The sequence below is a fragment of the Chenopodium album genome, chromosome 11 (assembly GCF_948465745.1).
Source record: "Chenopodium album chromosome 11, dcCheAlbu1.1, whole genome shotgun sequence".
Classification (NCBI taxonomy): Eukaryota; Viridiplantae; Streptophyta; class Magnoliopsida; order Caryophyllales; family Amaranthaceae; genus Chenopodium; species Chenopodium album.
In genome coordinates, this window is record NC_137844.1 from 35,125,875 (window position 1) to 35,149,067 (window position 23,193).

The window sequence follows — 23,193 nt, forward strand, 5'->3', positions numbered from 1 at the left end:
GTGTGTGTCTTTCTTTGGTCATGGCCTTCGCCTTTCAATGACCCTGTGACGATCCACTTTTTACACTTGTAATATTGGGGAGCAGAATAACCACAGGTTCTTGCACATGCAGCATTCATCAGGGTTGTGGGATCTTAAGTGGAGAGTTGGTTTGCATTTTATTTCTTTGGCAAGTTTGAATTTATTTTAATTCGATTTATTTGACACTAATTCCTTTGGGTTTGAATTTATTTGAACACTGAAATTTAATCACTTACTACTTTTATTGGGTTTTAAATAAGGGCCTTAATGGTTCTAACTTGTAATACTTGTTTTGATTTAATTCCTTTGTTTTGAGGTTTATTTAAAACTTTTTTGGTTTTCCGCTGCTAATTTCTGAGATAGCCTTAACGTTTGAACACGTGGCGGTAGCACGTCAGTAATTCTCTTGAAATTGTTCAGGTTATATACAGGTTTCTCACATGTTTTTAAGAGAGAATTATTGGGGTGTTACAGCTTGACCCCTTCTAGAATCTGATTTTAAAGGTAATGTCTCTATCCCCTTCAGCTCATTCTTACTTTTTCCGTTCGTATACTTTCATTCATTAAATGGACTCATCACCAACACACACGGCACAGTCTAGGTCAATAGTCAGCCGATCTCTTGGTACGGCTGAATCTATGACTGGGGGTGCCGGCTCTGGGTGCATGGAGCAATTTGGTACATGCCCCCAACTGATCGTCTCTGTGACTGTGCAAGACACAATGGCTAGAACCAAACAAACAGCCACCAGACGGCGAAGGAGAGATGGTACATAGGAAGTGTCGTCTGATGAAGTGACCCCGGTTGAGGGGAAGAGATGCAAGTCGATTCGGAGGAGTACTCCCCGTTTGGGATCCCTAGGACCCCCAGTGATACGATCATGGATGAAACTGAGGGTAGAGATGGCGAGGGGGTCGTCTCCAATGCTGAACTTGAAGAAGTTGATCCCGAAGATGGAGACGGGGAGGGATCCGCGTCTGCCTCTGGGTCAGACGGTGAAGAAGTCTCCCAGGAGAGAGACAGAGGGAGCACCGCCTCAGGGTCTAGCTCTGAGGACAGTAGCGATGCTCCTCTATCCTTGCTTAAGGATAATGAAGTTGAGGAGAGGAAGAAATGGAACAAGAGGGCAGATCCCTTCGAAATCCACGTCTCTGCCAAAGAAAGGGAAATTATGGAGAAGGGACTTGAGGATTTTAAATTCAAACGGCCTCTTGGGGAGGGATACAGGATCTGGGTGCTGCCTGAGTTGGGCACCGTTTCTTGGAAGGACGACCAAGAAACTCTTATTTCGGCTGCTATGAGGCAGCGTTTCTGGCTGGCCTCCGGTTCCCCCTCCATGATGCTGTGAAAGCCATCTTGCGGGGTTATGACCTAGGCCGATTGACCCCAAAATCCTGGGTTAACATTCTAGGATATGTTAGCGCCTGCGAGATGCAGGGTCTGCATCCCGACTGGGAGGCGTTCGCACACGTACACTATCTCAGCCGCAGCCTAGGCGGCTGGAGGGCGTGGTACACTTTGACCACTTACCCTAAATATTAGATGACCTTGGACAAAGTGTCCAAGTAAGACAACTGGAAACACCGGTTCTATCTGTTGTCTGCCCCCACTCGGCGTGAAAACTGGGAATTTTACCGGTATAATAAGAAGCCTGACCTTCTAGGTCAGAAGTGTGCCCACCCCCGGATTCTAGAGGATGACTACGACAAAATAATAGAATCAAAGTTCTTTGAACTTGAAACATATACTCTCTCAACCAGGGAAATAATAAAGGTTCCAAAGAATTGGATACCCATGAGTACATGGTTGAGAGACGAGGCGTTCTTGTCCGCCTGCAGTTTGAGCACAATGTTTTCAAAGCGTAGGTTTATTACACATCCGGCTATATGCCGTCTGTTTTATTGCACTGTCTATCTTGCTACTCTTTTGAACTTATTGTTCCTTTACTTTTTGCAGAGAACGCTTTAGCAATGCTCCCAGACGACAAGACCCCCAAGCAGTCGGCCGCAAAGACAAGGCGGAGAAGCAAAGGGCGGAAATAGACGCCAAGGGTTAGGTATTCACCGCTTAACCTGTTAACTTCGAATATTATTTTAATCTTTTACTAGAGACGGTTTATTACCGGCTGTATACTCATTGTACAATTTTCACTTGTAGGTTGCTCCTCGATACTTCCAAAAGCTCATCAAGCGGAAGCCGGATGAGACGGTCGACAGCTCCTCCAAGTCTCAGAAGGTGTCGTCAATCCAAACGGCTCCTGAACTTCCAGGTGGGAATGCTCGTCTCACCATCGGGAGGAAAAGCATCAGCTTGCAAGACTTCAGCCTAGGAATAGACCTAGGCAAGAAGCTTGGTGCGACGGCTGCACCTAAGGGGGACGAAAAACCCAAGGCAGCTCGCAGTTCTGCTGCGGCTATATGTGATGATAGCCAGCAGATGGACCAAGGTATGGCATGTCCTCTTGGATCACCGTTTGAGCTCCCCTTGCCCATGCGGGTGAAGTCTCACTCGCAGCAGACTTCGAAGGGTTCATCAGGGAGCCGTGTGCAGATAGGTGCCGCCTATGCAGCTTACTCACCCAATCTTGGTTATGATGTAGATTCCCCCCGGTGGCCGGATGTGCAGTAGTACGCCAAGTATATGCTTGGGGCCATCCCTAGGAAGGAGAAGGACGCCATCCCGGGTATTGAGACGTTCAATACTGATCGAATCACGGCCCTCCTGTGTGAGGTATGTCCTTTCAAATTGAATCATTAAGGATTTCCGCGTTTGGGGTTCTTAACATTCTGGTTGCGTCTATAGGCTATGCTGAGGATTGACGAGCTCAAGCGGCCATACAATTGGAAGAGGGAAGAGGTAAAGCGAGCAAATAAATCAGCTAGGGATTCTCACAACGTTGCTCAATATCAATGTACAATAATTGAACTTGAATCTAAAGCCGTGGAATTAAAACAGGCGAAGAGCATCAAGCAGCTGACGTTTGAGCTGGAAGCAGCTAAGAAAAGGGCTAACGATTCTGAGGCTGCCCTCAAGACTGCTCAATCGAATCTCAAGGCTCTTGAGGGGGCTGACAAGGAGAACATTAATCTCCGAGCAGACATCAACCGTCTGAAGAATGAGATGGCCCAAGCTCAAGCGAACTTCAAAGTGACATTGGAGGCCAAGCAAGAGCAATTCGTTGAAGAGAACGAGTCCAACTGCATAGATCGCATGAAGCTTGCCTGGGACACCCTATGCCCGGGATAGGAGTATGGTCTCTAGGCCTTCCATGAATGGGCCAACCGAGAGGAAGAAGAGTCGGCTCAGACCTCAGGCGGAGGTGAGAAAGAGTAGAAAAACGATGCAACAGCGAACTCTACTCAACCGCTGCCTGAACAGACAAAAGAGGAGGTCCCGGCTACGCCCTAGAATTAAGCTTCTCAGTCTTTAGCTTGGCTTAAGGTCGTTTGCTTTTCCGGCCTGTGTGCCGAGTATTTGAATGTTTCTTTCAACAATTTTAAGTTTGTTTCAATCCGACTGGTGATTCGGTTTAACATTTCTTCTCGGCTCTTATGGCCGGGTTTTATTTATGAAAGTACCGAGTGAGTCGGTTTTGATTTAGATTTTTCACTTAAATTTTGCACATATATTACTTGAATTTTTGCCCAACTATTTAAGAGCGTGCGGCAGATAGCAACCCGGCTGTACTTGCCCCTAGGCGGCTGTGTGGTTGGTTTTAGTACCTTGTCGATTGATTGGCTTGGGAACTTTGGATACTTTAAAGAGTATGAGATGTTCCTACGTCAATCAATCACAGTAGTGATTGCCCCAAACTAAGTACACATCCGTCCAAGTCAGCCCAAGCAGTGGGACACTTAACTTCTTCTCCTCCGCCTGGAGTATCTGCAACCCAACTATACTCGATGTCTGTTTGCCCCATTGGGTAGACTTGTATAATTTCGAAAAACAATCTAAGTTAGAACTTCAGTCGACAACCGGCTAATGTTGTTAAACATCCGGTTTTGTGAACTTAGTCGTTCTTTAGATTATCTTTGTCAGACGGCTATGAGATGACCAATTTGGTCGTTCAATCTTTACCGCCTGCATGTGGTTGTAGAGCACTGTGTTACCCGGTTGAGAGTTACTCTCTGCGACGATTCCACCCAGATGGGCATCGCCGGACGCCTTTCACATGTTGGAGCAGACGAATTTATAAAATATATTACCATCCGGCCATTGGCCTCATGTCTTTTTAAAACGGTTGTATAGCTACTAAGTTTTTAACTTAGTTTAATTTTAGAATTGTGATAATCGACCGTTTGTGCTTTGCACAGACGGTACTTTAGACATTGCGTATGTATGAAAAAATAGAATTGAAAACAAAACGCAACTTTTTCATTGATAGGTTTTATAATACCTCGTATTTTTATACGTATTTTAATTAAAATAATTATTTTGAGAAGTATTTAATTAAATTGAAATATTTTATTTAAAGTATTTTAATTATTCATTTCAATAAGTTTAGAAATATTTTGTAAAAGAAAAGTTTATTTAATTAATTATTTTATTTAAGTTGGGGTTTAATTTAGGAAAGTTTTATTTTAGTAAAGTTTTATTAGGGAATGGATTAGGGAAGATTAAAAAAGGAAGGTTTAGGGAGAAGGGTTTCTAGAGAAGGGGTATAAATATTCAACACTTGAGGCAAATCAAACTTTGCCCAGAGTGGAGAAAACCCAAGGTAAACTTCTTTTCCTTTTCTCTTTATTTTTCTTTTCTTTTTCTTTCTCTTTTTCCCCTTTCCCCTTTATGGCCTCCCCCTCACCGCCGGCCACCACCACCACCGGTGGGCCACCGGCGCCAGCCACCAACAGCACCAGCCAACAGCTGGCGGCAGCCGGCAGTGGTGGCCGGCCAGCCACTTTTTCTCGAATAAAAAAAAAATTAAATCTTTGTTAAAAAAAAAAAAAACCAAACTAGTTTAATCCTAGATCTAATTATTAATTATGAGTTTTGTGATTTGATTTTTGATGTTTGATTATGAGTACTATGTAAATTAATTTTCAGATTTTATTTTTAATTGAAAAGCCCCAATTTTTGAAACCCTAGGTTCTTAAATTATGAATTATTGAAGGATTATGATATATATAATGGTGTAAACATTTGATTAAAGTGTTTTAAGGCTAAATTACAGCAAGTTTTCATTAAAATATAATGCTAGAATTTTTGGTAGTGCATTAAAAATCAAGTTTCGTTAAAGAATTTCAATTACCCATTAATTGGGATTAAAGTTCAATGTTTTAAATATAATTTCAGCTTATTTTAATTAAATTATGAGGGGTTTTATAATAGTATATATTGCGGAAAATTTGTGTAGAGAGGATTTTAATACTCTTCTATCTTGTAGGATATTCGAAGTGAGTGATTTCTATTAATTGTGGCGATATTAAGATCGTATTCAAGGTACGTTCGCGTACTTAGCATAATTTTATTGATATAGTAGCATGCTAAATGTGTTTAATTGATTACAAGTAGTATCATGCTAGATTTGGAATGGAAATTACGATTTGGATGTTATTGGTGATTGAATTATGAAGCATGATTTATTTGTGATGGATTAATGCATGGAAAATTATAGTTTGGAATATTGTTTATGAACCACATACTTATTTATGGCATGATAGAGAGCATGTTTAATTAAACTAAATGTTTAATTTGGTTTGGAATATTAAAAGAGAATTTTATTATGGTTCATATAGTTTTTATTGATGCTTTAAGCATGGGTAAGGAGCTATATAAGTGTCTATTTACACGAGAAATAAATTATATGTTGGTGCCTTAGTGCACTTAAGGTGTTTTTAACACCGAGGGATAGGATTTGTGGCGCTTTATGCGTTTAAGGTGTCATTGGCACCGAGGTAGAATTAAAAAGGGTTCAACATTAAATATTATGTGGTCACCAATTATTCAAGAATTAAATTGGTATGTTTGATTGTTTGAATAATTATTGTTGATTGAATGATTATGGTTTGAGAGTCATCACCAAGTTTAATAATCTGTAAATAACATAAAGTGAAAGAGATTACGCACCAAAACTCTTGGAACGTATATACCTTGAGTATGAACATATGGGGAAGTTATGTGACTTTATATTTGATCATAACTTCTAATGGAGTACAGGACGCTGTACATTCCTTTTATTATTATTATGCGAAGGAATTCCGCCACCTACGAGTGGTTATTGATGCTGGCACGGTTAGCTCCCGTGTCAGTAACCTCAATTTATTTGGGGAAGGTTAGTGGGAAACCCGTTCGATGCGTAGTCAATGCTAAATAAAATATGTAGTTGTCTAGTGAGAAGTTTGTTGAATGTTGTATGCTTGAAAAACAGGTGCAACAAGGTAAGTTGTGTGTTGATAGGTAATTGCATGTTAGTGTGTTATTTACGCTTATGTACTCAGCTTTGCTGATTGTGTGTGTTTTGTGTTTTTGTGGCCTTGTCTTTATCTTGGCCCTATGATGACCCATTTTTAATGGAGAGTAGTGGAAACAAGTTGGGAGAAGCTTTTTAGGTGATGAAGCATATTCATGAATGGGCATGAGTGAAGAGCGAATCATGCTAGTTTCCATAAGTATATGATGTGTTTATTGCTTTAATTATTTATGATATTATTATTATGCATGACTAACGCAAAATTTTTAAAGTTGGTTTGGTTTTAATAAGGCCTATAATGGTTCCAAATTGTAGGTTGATTTTATTTTACGTCGTTTGACTTTGGTTTGACTTTACTTTCGTTGATTGACTTTTCAAGTTGACTTGTTTTGAATGGTTTTGAAATTAGTCTTCCGCTGTGTGTCTTTGATCCGTTTTCACGGTGGCGGTAATGTCTTAGACATTCCTATTTAAAGTTTAAACAGGGCAAAACAGGTATTTTAAAAGAAAGGAATTTCTAGGGTGTTACGAGTTTTTCATTTACAAAAATTTACATGTCTCAGAAGTAGTACTTTTTCAAGTTGCCTACATTCCAAGTTCTAGGCAACCGCCTTCCGACTGGAGTTTCCAGGCGATAGGTGCCGTCTCTCACATCTTCATAGATCCGGTAAGGGGCTTCCCAATTAGGAGATAGCTTTCCATGCTCATTGGCTCTACCGGTTGCCTCCATTTTCCGTAGCACAAAGTCCCCCACTTTCAAGGGCCATTTGTGTACTCATTTGTTATAGGCACGGGTCATTCTCAGACGGTAAATCTAATGACGCAAGGCGGCGTTGCCCCTGCGTTCCGGGAGTGAGTCCAATGCTAGCAGTATGGCCTCCCAGTTTGCCTCTTCATCGTATAGCATGACTGTAGAGTCGGCTCATAATGCTCGATGGGCAAGACGGCTTTAGCACCGTAAACCATGAGAAATGGGGTTTCACCGGTTGCCCCTTTTTCAGTTGTTTGGATGGCCCATAGGACGTAAATTAATTCTTCAGCCCATAAACCACCGACTCTTTCAATTTTCTTTTTGATACCGTCTGAGATGAGTTTGTTGAAGGCTTTAACCTGGCCGTTTGCTTGGGGTCGGCCGACTAATGCAAAACAATGTGAGATCCCTTGATCTGCTAACCAAGTCTTGAGCTGAGGCATTTCGAATTGAGGGCCATTATCAAACACCATAGACATAGGTACCCTAAACCGGGTGACGATGTTCTTCCAAAGGAAAGAGATGACATCCTTTGTCTTGATGCTCTTAACCGCCTCTGCCTCCACCCACTTGGTGAAGTAATCCACAACCACCAAAATATATCGTTTTTCGCCTGGTGCAGGCGTGTAAGGACCTAGAATGTCCATGCCCCATTTAGCAAACGGGACTGGGCTGTGGATTGCTGTCAAGTCAATTGCCGTTTGATGGATGAGCTTGCCAAATCTTTGGCACTTGTCACATTTTTTTACCATCTCCATGGCATCTGACTCAAGAGTGGGCCAGAAGTAGCCTTGTCGCCTGGTCCTAACAGCGAGAGATCTGCCGCCTATGTGAGAGGCACAGTATCCTGCGTGCAGCTCTTCGAGAACTTCTTTCCCCTTTTCGGGGTAACACATTTCAATAGAGGTTTTAGGAAGCCCGCCTTGAAGAGCTCTCCGTTTCTCATCTCGAAGTTTTCTGCTCATTTCTTTAGGATAGCCGCTTCTTGTGGTGAGTTAGGCAGTGCACCGTCTGTCAAATATGCCTGGATGCCATCCATCCAGGTAGAGCTTCGGTCAAGTACTCCAATGGGGTCTTCTTCAGTAATACTTCATTTTTCCATAACTTCCCAAAAGATTGACCAAGGCGTATCACAGGAGGCGGAGGATGCCAATTTCGACAGTGCATCTGCCTGATTGTTTTCAGACCTGGGCACTTGACTCAGATGGAATTCTTTAAGTGTCTCAGCTTCAGCTTTGACCGCCTGAAGGTATTTGATCATTGCCGAATGGGTGGCTTCATAGTCACCATAGTATTAGCTAACAACCAACTGAGTCAGAGCAGGGCGTCAATATTTGTTGCCCCTGCCACCTTGCACATGCGTATGTCAGCTAACAGGTGTAGACACCCAAAACCAAACCCAGTGATGAATACCTTTCACGTCATTTGATTATCGAATGAGGTGAAGGTGTGGAAAGTCTAATGATGAGGATGTTTTTATTAAAATATCTCTCTTTCTGTTTTCAAAAATATTTCCTTTCGTACCCTGTTTATGAAAAATAGCCAGTCCAATTTGGTTTGGTCCATGATAAGGGTCCAATAATAGTGTAGTTGGATTGGGCTTGAAAAGAGCTTTCCAATGATATAATATAAGCCCAATTCCGATGAATTATGAGGAAGTTATGGATTAAATTAAATTAGGCCCAATGATTTTAAATGTGGCCCAATGATTTTAAATGTGGCCCAATGATCTAGAGGAGGGCCTATTAATTATTATTCCTAAAGTAATTAGGATTGATTTTGATCTTCAAGGAATATCTAGAAGGTTCTCTTTAATTCAAATGAGATTAGGATTGATAATTATATTTTTAAAAGATGTTTTATTTTGAATAAAATATATTAAATCTGATTTCAAAAACTGCTCGGACGCTTAATTACCTACAACCGGTGTTGAAGGTAATTACGCGTGGAAAAGCGCGTTGACTTTTGGACCAACGCGAGACGACTGCCTCATCGCCAGGCGCTGACCTTCGTCGCCTGGCTTTGGCCTTCGTCGCCTGGCGACGAAGCTCGTCGTTTGGCGCTGGCTCCTGTCGTTTGCGACAGGAGGAGTTTTATTCCGAATATGATTTTCTTTGATCCCGTGCTATTTTTCTTATAAATAGGGGTCGTATCTTCCCGTTTTTCATCATTCACAACAATCATCTCTCTCTATTCTCTCTCTAAAGCTAGAAGCTTTCCTTCTCTCTCTATTCTTTTTCTAAACCTTCCCTCTCACAAAATTCCTCATACACAAGTTCTAGACACACCTAGCCAAGTTCGAAGTTGCCTTCGCCCTAAACGTGAAAGGTTTTATAATTTCTGAGGGTTTGGTCCCAAATTCCTATTTCAATTATTTAATTTAATTGTTTGATTTTATTTCTTTTCCTTGAAGTTACTAACGTGTGTATTTTGTTATTAGAAAGAGATACGAGGCATCGAAGTAAGTAGTTTAATTGCTTTAATATAGAAATCATGCTTTAATTATTTCCTAGTATCATGTTAGGATGTCTTATTGATTCCTAGTATCATGTTTAGGGTTAATTAATATTTCTAATATCATGTATGATTGTTATGATGCTTCCTATTTCTTCTATTATGTTAGTATCATGCTAGGAATAAAGCTCTGATCTTTATTGTTTAGTGACATGCTAGGATTTGTTATTAATCTTGTTAGTATCATGCCTAGGATCTTGCTATTATTATGCTTTAGCGTTGATATGATTATGATTATTATTATGATTGTTATTATTATGATGATTATTATGTTGCTTGGTATATATTGTCATTGTTATTGCTTGATCACGCCCTCTCTTGCAGGTTTAAAGGGAATTTGTACTTATAATCACGCTTAATAAGATAAATAATAATCTTGTTTAGGATAATATGATTATAATTCAAATGATCGCCAATAATAGATTTATTTGTGCATTAATATTCAACCAACATAGATAAACAAGTTTAGGGTTAACCTATTGATTGCATGTTAGTCAGAAAGCGCACATGAATACGAGAAGAATAAAGTAGAGGCCTATTATTAGGGCAGGTTCAATCTCTTTTAGGTTGGATTTGTACCTTCATCCCCGAACTTCCAGTCATGGTTCCAAACCTATTGGAGTTAACGATCTCCTAGATCGTTAAGGGGTGTAACCTTCACCCTGTGAACGGTTTACAAGTTCCTAAAACTTATTGGCGACACTTTTACTCTAGCTTCCTTCCCTTTGGACGCCACCATGCTTAAGTGTATGATCACAGTGGGGCGCAAATGTAGGATGCTTAAAATATTCCCTACAACAAGGCTTCATATTCTGCCTCATTATTTGAGGCCTGGAACTTGAACTGTAGTGTATACTCATATTTATCCCTTTCAGGAGACTGACAGATTATACCTGCACCACAGCCATTCATAGTAGAGCTCCCGTCTACATACACTTTCCAAACCTGATCAAGATTGTCCGAAGCAACCGGCCTTGTCATTTCGACAATGAAGTCGGCAAAGGCCTGACCCTTCACTGCCTTTCTTGGTTCTTAAGGGATTTTAAGACTTTGCATTTCAATAGCCCACTTTAGCATTCTACCGGATGACTCCAAGGTTGTCATTGGCCGCTTGAGAGGTTGGTCTGTGTAGATCACAACCGGATGTGCCAGGAAGTAAGGTTTCAACTTCTTGACATCCATGTAAAGGAAGAGGCCAAATTTTTCAACAATGGGGTACCGTAGCTTAGCGTTTCTGAGCACATGGCTAATGAAATAGACCGGGAGCTGGATGCCGTCTCTCTCAACAAGGAGAACGGCACTGAGGGCATGATCTGAGACGGCTAAGTACATGTAAAGCGTCTCCTTGGACAGAGGGCTAACAAGCCTTGGCAAAGAGTGTAAATGTTCTTTCAATTTTTGAAAGGCCGCCTCAACATCATCTCCCCATTCAAATCTAGTCTTCTTCCTGATTGCTTGGAAGAAGTAAAGGCATTTGTCACCTGATCGGCTAAGGAATCTTCCCAACGCAGCCAGGCAACCGGTGAGTTTCTGAACTTCCTTGACAGTGCGAGGTAACTTCATGTCGATCACCGCCTGTATCTTTTCGGGGTTAGCCTCCATCCCCCTTTGATCAATCAGGAACCCGAGAAACTTCCCAGACTCAACACCAAAAACACACTTTTTGGGATTTAACATGACCTTATGCCGCTTGAGTGTGGTGAAGGTTTCTCGGAGATCATCAAGGAGATCCGTCTGTAGCTTGGATCTGACTATCATGTCATCAATGTACGGCTCTACATTCCTCCCAATCTGATTAATGAAGACTGTATTAATCATCCGTTGGAAAGTAGCCGGTGCATTCTTCAAGCCAAACGGCATCACCGTATAACAGAATAACCCCTGATCAGTGACGAAGGCCGTCTTCTCTTGATCTTTTTTCCACAAGGGTATCTGGTGGAAACCTGAGTAGACATCCATAAAACTCATTAAGGCATGCCTAGTTGTAGAGTCGATCAGGCTGTCGATCTTTGGAAGCGGGTAACTGTCCTTTGGACATGCCTTGTTCAAGTCAGTGTAATCTACACACATGCACAGGTACCATTCGGCTTCTTTACAAGCACAACATTCGCAACCCAATCAGGGAAGTTACATGGCTGAATGAACCCAGCATTTAACAGCTTTTTTACCTCAGCAGCTGCCGCTTAACTTCTTTCCTCGCCGTAATTTCTTTTCTTTTTCCGGATGGGCTTCTTTTTAGGATCCACGGCGAGTTTGTAGAAAACAAGATCCGGACTGATGTCTAGCATCTCTTCCACTTCAAAGCCAAAAATGTCTTTGAATTCTTTCAGGAGAAGGTGCAAGTCTGCACCCAACCTTTCAGAGGCAGTTGTCCCCACCTTAACAATTCTTTCCGGATGACTGTCATCCAGAGAAATATCAATGTGCTCGCCAGCCGGCTGGGGACGGAGCTCATCTGACCGTTTCCCGGTCAGTGATTGCTATTTTTTCTCTTTCTTCACCTCCACCAGCTGATCAGCTTTTCTTTTCTTTCCGGCTGCTGGTGGAGCTGGGTCAGAGTCCTTGACATCGTCCAGATCTATTGGCTCCTTCACAAGGCCGGCTGCAGCAGCCGTTGGTTTGACGTTTGAGAGGTAACACTCCCTTGCCGTCTTATGATCCCTGTTTAGGGAGCCAACATGTAACACCCCAATAATTCCCTCTTTAAACCTGTGAGGACCCTGAACATTATTCAAGAGAATTACTGGCGTGTTACTGCCACGTTTTCAAACGTTAAGGCTTTGTCAGAAAATAGCAGTGGAAAAAAAACTAAATCAATTATATATAAGTTTCAAAACCAATAACCAAAACCAAACTAAATCTTACAACTTGGAACCATTAAGGCCCTTATTCAAAACTCAAATCGATAGAAGTAGTATGAAAGTAAAATTGAGTTTAAATAACTTCAAAAGTGAATAACAACAAACATAAGAAAAGCAACCAACACTCCACTCAAGATCCCACCACCTAGAAACGGATGCTGCATGTGTAAGAACCTGTGGTTAATCTGCTCCCTAATATTACAAGTGTAAAAATTGGATCGTCACATGGTCATTGAAAGGCGAAGGCCATGACCAAAGAAAGACACACAAAACACGCAGTTATCAAGGCTGAGTACATACAAGCTGCAAAACATAAAAGAAATCCCTAACATGCTACTAATAATCAATCATCACGCATCATTAGTTTGTAGGCTCGACACATGACTCAACTATTTACATTACTAAGACTCCATTAATTAATAATAGGTAAATCATTATTTTTATTCATTGGATTAAGCAATAGACAAGGTTGTCCAACCCATGCTCCATTTGGAACATCAATAAAAGAAAACCCCCATGCCTCCATTAGGAAACATCAATAAAACATCCAACGACCACGGGCGCGACTCCGTGACCGTAGCTAGTATGAGATCTCATCTAACTACTAGTTTTGAAAAGTATTTAAAATAAGAGACTCGTAGATCAGACAGCCTCGAGAAAAGTGCACGGCTAATACCCCGTGTACCCCAACCCCTGATTGTCATTACTCCAGATGTGCACAAATCAAGAGTTTTATTGCTCATCCATCATGCACTTTACGTGATTTACAAGTTTAGACTTGATGATGACTTATATGCATAACAATACAAACATTCCAATATCAATTCAATCAAGCAAGGCAAGTTTCCAATTTCAATTCTTGATTTATTAGTGACCAACAACATTTATTATTTAATCCTTTAACTACCTCGGTGTATAAACACCTTGAGTGCATAAGGCACCCTACAAACTTAACCTCGTCATATAAGACTTAAATTCTTCCTTTACTCATCCTGTTTCCATAATCATGAATGAGTAATAAATTAATCATTTCACCAATCACATACCTTTGCCTCTAAGCGCACCTTGCATAATTAGAGCATAAATAATACTTGCAATATAGAATAGTGCACGTCATACGAAATTCACAATGTATAACCAAACAATTTAACCCAGTCATCCCTATACATGATACTAAGTTCTCGATTTGTCCTTAACATGCACCTAAAAGCAAGGTTTCGTAACTTGTACGTACCTTGTGTAAACAATTCGGTTGGCCACTTTAGAACTAGAAGTCGCCTTCTACAAAGTCCTCTCCTAAACCAAACAACGAGAAATAAATCAATACCCAAGCAAATAAATTTACAACAATACTAAACTACTTTAAAACTTCTTAAATCATCAAAATAAAGCTTTTAAATTGTTCCCATCAGTCAATAATAATAATATAACATCCCAACTATAAGTTTATATGTTAAAATCATGAAAATATAGCGTATAATACAAAATTACAGCAAGTTTAACTTACTAACATATGTTCAAAATTTGTTTTATTAATAGTTTTTGCAATTCAAATAATCTATACTTATCATATTGCATAAATAGTTGTTTAAACATATAGAAGCATTCTAAAACTTTATTTTTGGCTCAAAACTAATAAAAATCAGATTATATAAAATCTGAAAAATAATTTAAATTATAAATTTCAAACTTTTGAAGATGTACATTCATAATTCAATGGTTAGAATAGTGTATTACACATTAAACCTTAAAACCCTTCAAATAAATAACATAAAACTCCAATCTCACAAAATATATAATCTGAAAATTAATTTTAAGTATAAAATTGTGGGTTTTGTCATTATGAAATCATAGTATTGATAATTAACTTGCTTAACACGTTTTCAAACCCTAAAACATGAAAAATCAACATTTAAACCCTAAATTATACATAACATAAAATCTGAAATTTTGTATCATAAATTAAACATGCTAAAACCCATAAATCATAATCTTTTATAACTTATATATAAAATCAAACCATAATAATAATAATTTAGAATCGAAATCAAATAAAAATTGAAACTTTAAATCAAAAATAACAAAGCAAGAGAAAGGAGGAAAAAGGGAGGAAGAAGGGCGAACTGTAGGGGCGGCTGTAGGGCGGCTGGGCGGCACGGAGGTGGTGCGTCGAGGGTGTACTCGGCGGCAGCAGCTTCAAGTTTGAAACTTGATGATTTTTATTTTTTTTGTTCTGAGTCGTGAAACAGGAAGGAGGAAAAGAGTTGAGGGTTTTTTTTTCTTTTCTTTTTGCTGCTTGTACACATAAATAAAAGGGTAAGGGTTTTCATAATGAAAAGTGGGCTTTTACTTTTCCTAATCTTAGTGGAGTTAGGAATTTTAATGAATCTTATTTGGGCTTAATTAGCTGGGATTGAAATTTCATTCGGGCTAGGCTACAATATAATGGGTTAGGGGAATGTAGGAGTATTTAGTCCGAAATAAAGATAATAAACTAAAATAATATTTTTCTTTTTTTTTTGGACTAACTTTCATAAAATATAAATACATAATCTTAATAAAAAAAATGTATGTATAAATACATAACTATAAATATATTTATATGAATATAATAATATATGATTATAAATTTATGTAAAATTATGGGGGATTACACAACAGAGCCATCATCCTTTTCATATTTTAACAACATGAGAGCCAGGATGATGACGGCCTTGCACTCGTTAAGAGTGGGTCCGCCCAGAATGATGTTATAGGTGGTCAGCTCTTCAACCACCAAAATCGGACGATCATATGTCGCCCTTTACCCTTCTGCCCCAGCCGGATGGGTAGGTCAATTTGTCCGACTGGGTGCACGACCCCTTCCCCAAAGCCAACAAGGGGATGGGAGACGTTGCGCAGATTGTCCAGCTTATAATTCATCTTGGACAGGCACTTGTAGCTGATGAGGTCAGATGAGCTACCAGTGTCAATAAGGATCCGACCAACCAGCTGGTTGGCGAACTTACATTCAATGGCGACCGGGTCGTCATGTGGTCGACGGGCTTTGCCCCGGTCCTTCTCAGTGATGAGGACGTATGGGAAAGTGCCACTGGTGGATGCTTGTCCATCATCAACTGAGTGGATCATCTTTTTCAGATGATCCTTGGTGCCCCGAATGGTCGGGCCACCACTGGCAAATCCGCCTGCTATGGTGTAGACCGGATCCTTGTCGGTGTCCGAACTACTAGTAGGCTGGACAGTCTTAGACGACTGTCCTGAATTCGTCTTGAAGTCACTTTGGACTTCAAGACATAGGATTTCAGCACACCCTTGTCAGCCAGGCGGTCCAACGTCCGCTTGAGACTATAGCAGTCGTTGGTGTCGTGGCCGACTTCCTCATGGAAGTGACAACATTTATTTTTGTTCCGCAATTGGACAGAACTCTTCATCGGATTAGGCTTGTCAATGGTCAGCCGGTCCTTTATTTCCATGAGGATGGAGTGGCAGTCTTTATTAAACTCATAACTCAGGACGTACGGTTTGAATTCTTTCTTTTTCTTTTTAGACGGCTGATTAGGCTCATCAACCGCCCAGACTTCTTTCCTCTTTTTGCTCTCATTAGCTTTCTGAGCCAACTGAGCAGACCGACCCTCTTTTTGTTTGTCTGACTTCTTGGAGTCTGATTGATGGCTGGACTAGTAGAGGTCAGTAGCTTGAATGAAGCTCTTCGCCTCTAAACGCCTCTTGGAGGGTGAAGACCCTCTTTCGGACGAGGTCAAACTTAAAGGTTGACCCATCCTTCAGACCCTTGAAAAAGTCTGTATAAGCTACCTCGTCAGACAGCCCTTGAATCTGGATTCTCACTAGATTGAACCGTCTGACATAGGAGCAAAGTCCTTCTCTTTCTCCCTGCCTTATGGTGCTCAAGTCAAGACTTGTTTTCTTGGCAGGGATGTTCATCGAGAAGTTGGAGGCAAACAGGAAGGCAAGCCTCTTGAAGCTATCAATGCACCCGGCTGGCAGGTTGCTGAACCATTGTTGGGCTATGCCCTTCAAGGTAGCCTGGAAACATCGACACCACATAGCATCCTCCAACCCCTGCATATGCATAAGGTTGGAGTAGGCCATGAGGTGGTCCTCAAGGTTGGAGGTACCATCGTAGGCACCGACCAAAACATTCTTAACCTTGGCTGATTGTGTCGCCTCGGTTATCTCCTTGGTGAACGCAAAGGTCTATTCACCAAGTCTGAGCAAACAGAGCTGCTAGTCTAGGGGTTGGACATTATATGCCGCCTGTCCTCCAAAGAGGGCCGACTGCATGAAATGATGGGTGTATTGCCCATATGGCATTTGAGGCACATACGGGGCATTCCGAATCATCTGAGGGCTAGTATGGACGAACTTGCCACTTGTATGGCTCTCATGCAAGGACTGGGAATTCCTTGCAGATGTATTTTTGAAGCTATCTAGAAAGCTCGAGGTAGAGGCTGACTCAGACATCTGCTGGCTACGGTTGTGCTCGATGATGTGTCGAGCATCAGAGAATGTTTTCTTGCTGCCATCCGGCTGAACAGCTCGGATGACCTTCCTTTTGCCCGTCTAGGGCAGAAGGATCTTAGTCCAGAAAATGGCAGGCATAGCCTTCTCCTTTGGATGTGGAGTAGGCTGCCTGTCTCTGACTGACTTCTTCCTCTCAGCTTGAGGAGTCTTCTTGGCCGACTGACCCTTGTTAGAGCCAGTCGTTCACTTTTTGATCAGGTCCTTGATTTCACCCTTGAAACTTGTCATGAATTTCATGAGTTTGTCTCAGGTTACTGGAGCCTGACCTCCTGCCCCCTTGGTGTTACCAGGCGGTGGTCCAGCATGCTTGCTGGTACTAGCTTCATTGTTGACTCATTCCAGCTTATCTCTGGAACGGATGTGTTTAGCAATGAGTGACCCGTTAATGGCCACATATGTTTCGAAGTCCACATCATGGTCGTCTTCGTAGTCTGTAAAGACCTCCATATCAACCATAGGGCGGTTGGGGTCTCGCGGTGGTACAGACTCTTGAACCATCTTTGAGGTACTCTCCCCACAGACGGCGCCAAATTTTTTGGGTGCTTTTGTCCCTCTGGAGAGTTACAGCTCGAAGACTGGTCCGATGCGGTCTGTACCTGCAAAACACGGAGACTCCGGTTGGTTGGAGCTCCGCCTCCGACGATCAAGTTAGAACGCGTTGGAGAAAGTAATAAGTGCGGAAAGGTAAAAATAAGATCTTCTCGGATTCCGAGATCAGGTGTTTTCTCTAATGTGAGAGAATGTAGGGTATGCTATAATAAATTGTAGATGTCCCCAAAATGGGGGGAATCTCCCTATTTATAGGGTGATTGATAAATGTGCCCCTAATTAGGTCACTCTAACCTAATTCTGATGGACTGCGGCGCCGAATTACGTCTTTCTCGAGATTTAGGCCATGAAGGCCGCCTTTTTTCCCAAATTCTGGGAATGACATGTGTCAAATGGAGATTGGTCGTCCAATTTGGACTAATCTGGGTCTAACACGTGTCACTACCTGGTTGGCCCACGTGGCTTGGGTAAAAATTAGACAAAACAGTGCTTAAGTGCACTGGTGTTTCAAACACCGAGGGATAGGATTTGTGGCGCATTATGCGTTTAAGGTGTCTTTGACACCGAGGTAGATTAAAAAGAGTTCAACATTTACAGATTATGTGGTCACTAATTATTCAAGAATTAAATTGGTATACTTGATTGCTTGAATGGTATTGATTATTGTTTTGTTTTGGTTTGTGAGTCATCACCAAGTCTAATAATATGTAAATAACGTAAAGTGAAAGAGATTACGCACCAAAACTCTTGGAATGTATATACCTCGAGTATGAACATATGGGGGGAGTTATACGACTTTATATTTAACCATAACTTCTACTGGGAGTACTGGACACTGTATATTCCTTTTTATTATGTGCAGGAATTCCGCCACTTACGAGTGGTTCTTTTTTACTAGCACGGTTAGCTCCCATGTTGGTACCCCTTTATTGGGACAGGTTAGGGGGAAACCCGTTCGATGCGTAATTAAGCTAAATAAATAAACTAGTCATTCATTGAACGATCATGTTGTATGTTGTATGCTTGTAAACAGGTGCAACAAGGTAAGTCGTGTGATTATCGGATGAAAGCATGTTAGTATGTTTTAACTACACTTATGTACTTAGCTTTGCTGATTGTGTGTTTGTATGTTTGTTTGGCCTTGTCTTGACCTTGGCCCTACGACGACCCATTTCTAATGGCGAGCAGTGGGGACAAGTGAAGAGGAGCTTTTCAGGTGATGAAGCATATTCATGATGGGTATGAGTGAAGAGCGATTCATGTTTAGTTTCCATAATTAAGGATATGATGTGTTTTAATGCTTTGAATATCTCCTATTTTATTATGTTTGTGAGACTAACGCAAAGGTTTTTAAGTATTTATTTGGATTTAATAAGGGCCTATAATGGTTTCAAGTTGTAGGTTGACTTCATTTGACTTTGGTTTGACTTTACTTTCGTTTGGTTTGACTTTTAAGTTGACTTGTTTTGAATGGTTTTAAAGATAGTCTTCCGCTATGTGTCTTTGATAATTGCCTTAACTGTTTTCACGGTGGTGGTAATGTCTTAGATTTTCCAACTTTGTATTTTAAAAAGGGCAAAACAGGTATTTTAAAGGAAAGGAATTTCTAGGGTGTTATATGCCCGCTCCTAGAGAGGTGCACGCCCGCTCCTCTAGGAGCGGCCTCTCCCTTCATTGATTTCTGCATCAAATCTCATTCCGCGAACTTTCCTTTCTTGCCTTACTTCACCTATACCTGCAAATCAAGTACACAAACACACAAGGAGGAGGTAAAGCCAAAATGAAAGATTTATATATAAAAGGGGGTTAGAAAGAGGGGAAAAGATTACAAAACCGAGTTAAAATCACTACAATAAGTGATCAAATAAACCACTTATCATCAACCCCCTCCTATTCATTTACCTTACTTTCCTGGTGAGTCTAATGTGGAACAGGTGGATAGGTGTATGGCAAAAACGTGAAGAAATGATGTCACTCTCAAAATGAAGGTTGAGGCTGATAAAAAGAGATCTCATAGATCTTTTGAGGTTGATGATTGGGTCTGGTTGAAGTTACAGGGTTACAGACATCAATCAGTCTAGTACAGGAGTATCATTAAGATGGTTGCTAAGTACTATGGTCCATTTAGGGTCATTGCAAAGATTGTAAAGGTTGCTTATTAGTTACAGCTCCCAGTTCATGCCAAAATTCACAATGTCTTAATTTCATGTGTCCCATTTAAAGAGTTTTACAAGACATATGTCTGCTGCTGCTATGGTTCCTAAGTGGAATGAAGCTCCTGGGTCATCCTCACCTGTACCAGCTGCTATGTAATACCCCGTATTTTGAAACGTATTTTCTAATTAGTATTCTCTTAAAAAGGGTATTTTAGTAATTTATTTTACTATTTGAATTTTGGAGCTAAAATGATATTTGAATTTCGACGCCTAAAGTATTTTAAAACTTAATTATTATTTTTTGATTTTAGATAAGATTTATTATCCATTTATTTTATTTTAAAAACCGGATTATTTATATATATTCCGGATATTTTAATTAAATAAAATTATATTTTATTATTTATTTAAGATGGCCGAAAACTCCTAATTTAATGACTATGATTTTCGGATTTTCTATGTATAGAAAATCTGATTTTCTTAGTTATTTTATTTAGTGAATAATTGGAATTTTATTAATTAATTATTTTATACAATAAATATTATTTACACAATTATTTTTAATTCCTTAAAACTACCAAATCAATTCCCTAAATATCTAAAGCCACCATGATGGATTTTTGGGTGACTTATTTTGGTAAATTATATTTTTAATTATCTCCTTAAAATCTCTTATGTTCCTTAATTCTAATTCTCCATCTTTTTAATATCTAATCATCATATTTTCTTGTCATTCATTCTTGTTAATTATTCCCCAAGTAATTCCAATGTCCTTATTATTTTTCATGACATACATACATTCCATATTCAATTATACACAATCACCTTAATATCCAAACTTTCCTTAATTCTTTTATTCACTTCTCCAAGTAATTTCCTTAATTCTTTTTACCATAATTTTTCCCACATTCTCTTGCCATAATTCTTGCATGAGCTAGCCTATAAATACCCCTTCATACCTCTCATATTCTTCACACCAAAACTCAATTCTCTTCTTCTCTCTTATTCTTCTTCTTTTCCCTAAACCTTTTCATACTTTTCTTCTCCTATTTTCATATAAATTTTATCCCGTATACCTTTGAAGCCAGTTTTCGGACACTTCTGTCAGTTTTTGGGGTATTGATGTTTCACAGAAGATTGTTCCTCTCGAAAAATCCTTGAGGTTAGGCTCAAGAATCACCCAATTCGAAGTTATATTGAAGGATTTATGACCTCTGCAAGTTCTCCCTATTCTTTCCAACGAAAATTCAATTCTCTTTAATCCTATTCTTTTATCTTCTTCATGGTTAGTTTTCTAAAATACAAATACCTATTTCAAAGCTATAATTTTATATTAATATATTATTTTAAAAGAGTTTTATAGTCCATGCACATTAGATTTGAGTTTATGTTGTGATAACCTTATGGTTATGTTATTTGCAAGGTGTATTCGTGATTGAACTTTGAAAGTGCGAAGTATTGATTGATATTCGGAATCAAGGTTCATGAGGTTCTTTTTGTGTGGTTTTTCTAGCAAGGATCAAGGTACGTTTAGGTGTCTAGATACCTTTGAAAATGATTGGTTTGAATAACATGTTTTACATGATTTGATTGGTGATTGAATTAAATTGATTTGAATTATGATTTTGAAATAAATTATGTTTGAAGGTATTGATTTTAATAAAAGTATTTTGAATGATTGATTTTTAAATCATGTTTTGAATGGTTTGAATTACTTATGGTGTTTGAATAAAGGAATTGATTTTAAAAGGTTTGTTGAATTAAATAAAAGGTTTTTCAAGGAAGAGTTATAGATTTTAAAAAGTTATTAATATGAGATTTTATTCTCAAGTATCTACTTAAAAGGTTTTGATTTTGAAAGTATGTGGAATTATTAAAAAGGAGTTTGAATTATATTGGAATTTATTGAATATTAAAAGGATTTATTGAACTATTGAATTATTATTATTAATGCTTTATAAGCATGTGGTAATCCCACTATGCGGATTTGGTTTATTGATAAGGCCTTGGACTTTGTATGACCGGGTCTTTCCTCAAGAATAGCCTTGTAATATAAGGAGACTAGCTTGGGGGATGTGCACACTTGGGTGAGGGATTGGATTAAAATAAATTGGTTCTTAATAAAGGAATTGTTTTATTAACTATTATTTTGAATATTGAATCATTGGAATCGGTTTTGGAATAATGAGTTTGAAATTACTGGATTAATTATTAGAATTGATTTTTAAAAGCATGTTTGCAAATAAATTAAGTTTACATTATCTTGCATTTATCGTACTTAGCATATTTTGCTAATCCGTATTTCTTATTTGTTTTAGTTCACCCTGTTTACCGTAATGGTAAGCAGTGTTGACTATTTTCAGATGGAGTCATGAATGAGCATATGGGAGTTCAGGGATTTGCTTCACCTAGATTAGGAAATGTTGGTCTTTGTGTTTTATTTTAAGTACTCATAACAATGTTACTATTTTTATAAGAATTAATAAAAGAAAGTTGAGTTTCCGCTGCAAGTTTTGTTATTGAGTTAAGTATTTTGAGTAGCCTTGCGTTATCACGCAGCGGTAATACGCCTAAATCTATCTCTACGGTATAGTTATACGTATTATACTAGTATTTCCGTAGAGGGAGATTTGGGGGTGTTACATGCTATCCTAGACACAAGGCTAGAACAATCTACCGATAAGTCCACATAATTTTTTTTTTGGTTCATTGGGCAAATCAGCTAGCTCATGAGGCTACTTGGGTTGCTCAAGCTGATTTTGAAGCTCAATTTCCTGGTTTCTTACCTAAGCCTTCAAGTTAAGCCTTTTTAAAGGAGGAGGGTATGATATAGGCAAATTATTACAAATTGTTAAGTTTGTTAAGTTTTGGCGGGAAAAGTAGCTGTGATATAAGAGGAAGAATACATACCTCAACAAATCAAAAGAAACTTGTATACTTTCTTTTAACCTGTTTGATTCCCAAATAGCTTATAAATTTAATTAAGATTTTGAAGAAGAAGATGTAGTGGAGAGTTTATAGAGGGCGGAAATAAAACATAATGTTAGATAGAAATAATCAGGTTGAAAATTTTGGAATTAAAGATAATGTGGTTAACTAGAAAGCAAATACACTGAGCAAAAAAAAAAAAAAGATAAAACCTTTGTTTAAAAAAAACAAATTTGTTTTGCATGCTACCTCTTTTCTTTTCTGTTTTCTTTTTTAATAATTTTTTTTTTTTTAAAAAAAAAAGATAAACCTTTATTTAAAAAATACAAATTTGTTTTGAATGCTACCTTTTTTTTTTTGTATAATTTTTAATTTTCTGTCGGCAGCTGTCTAAAAGCTACCTCCACCTCTAACAGCTACTTAAATCATTTCTTCATCAAACAATGATAATTTTTCTATGT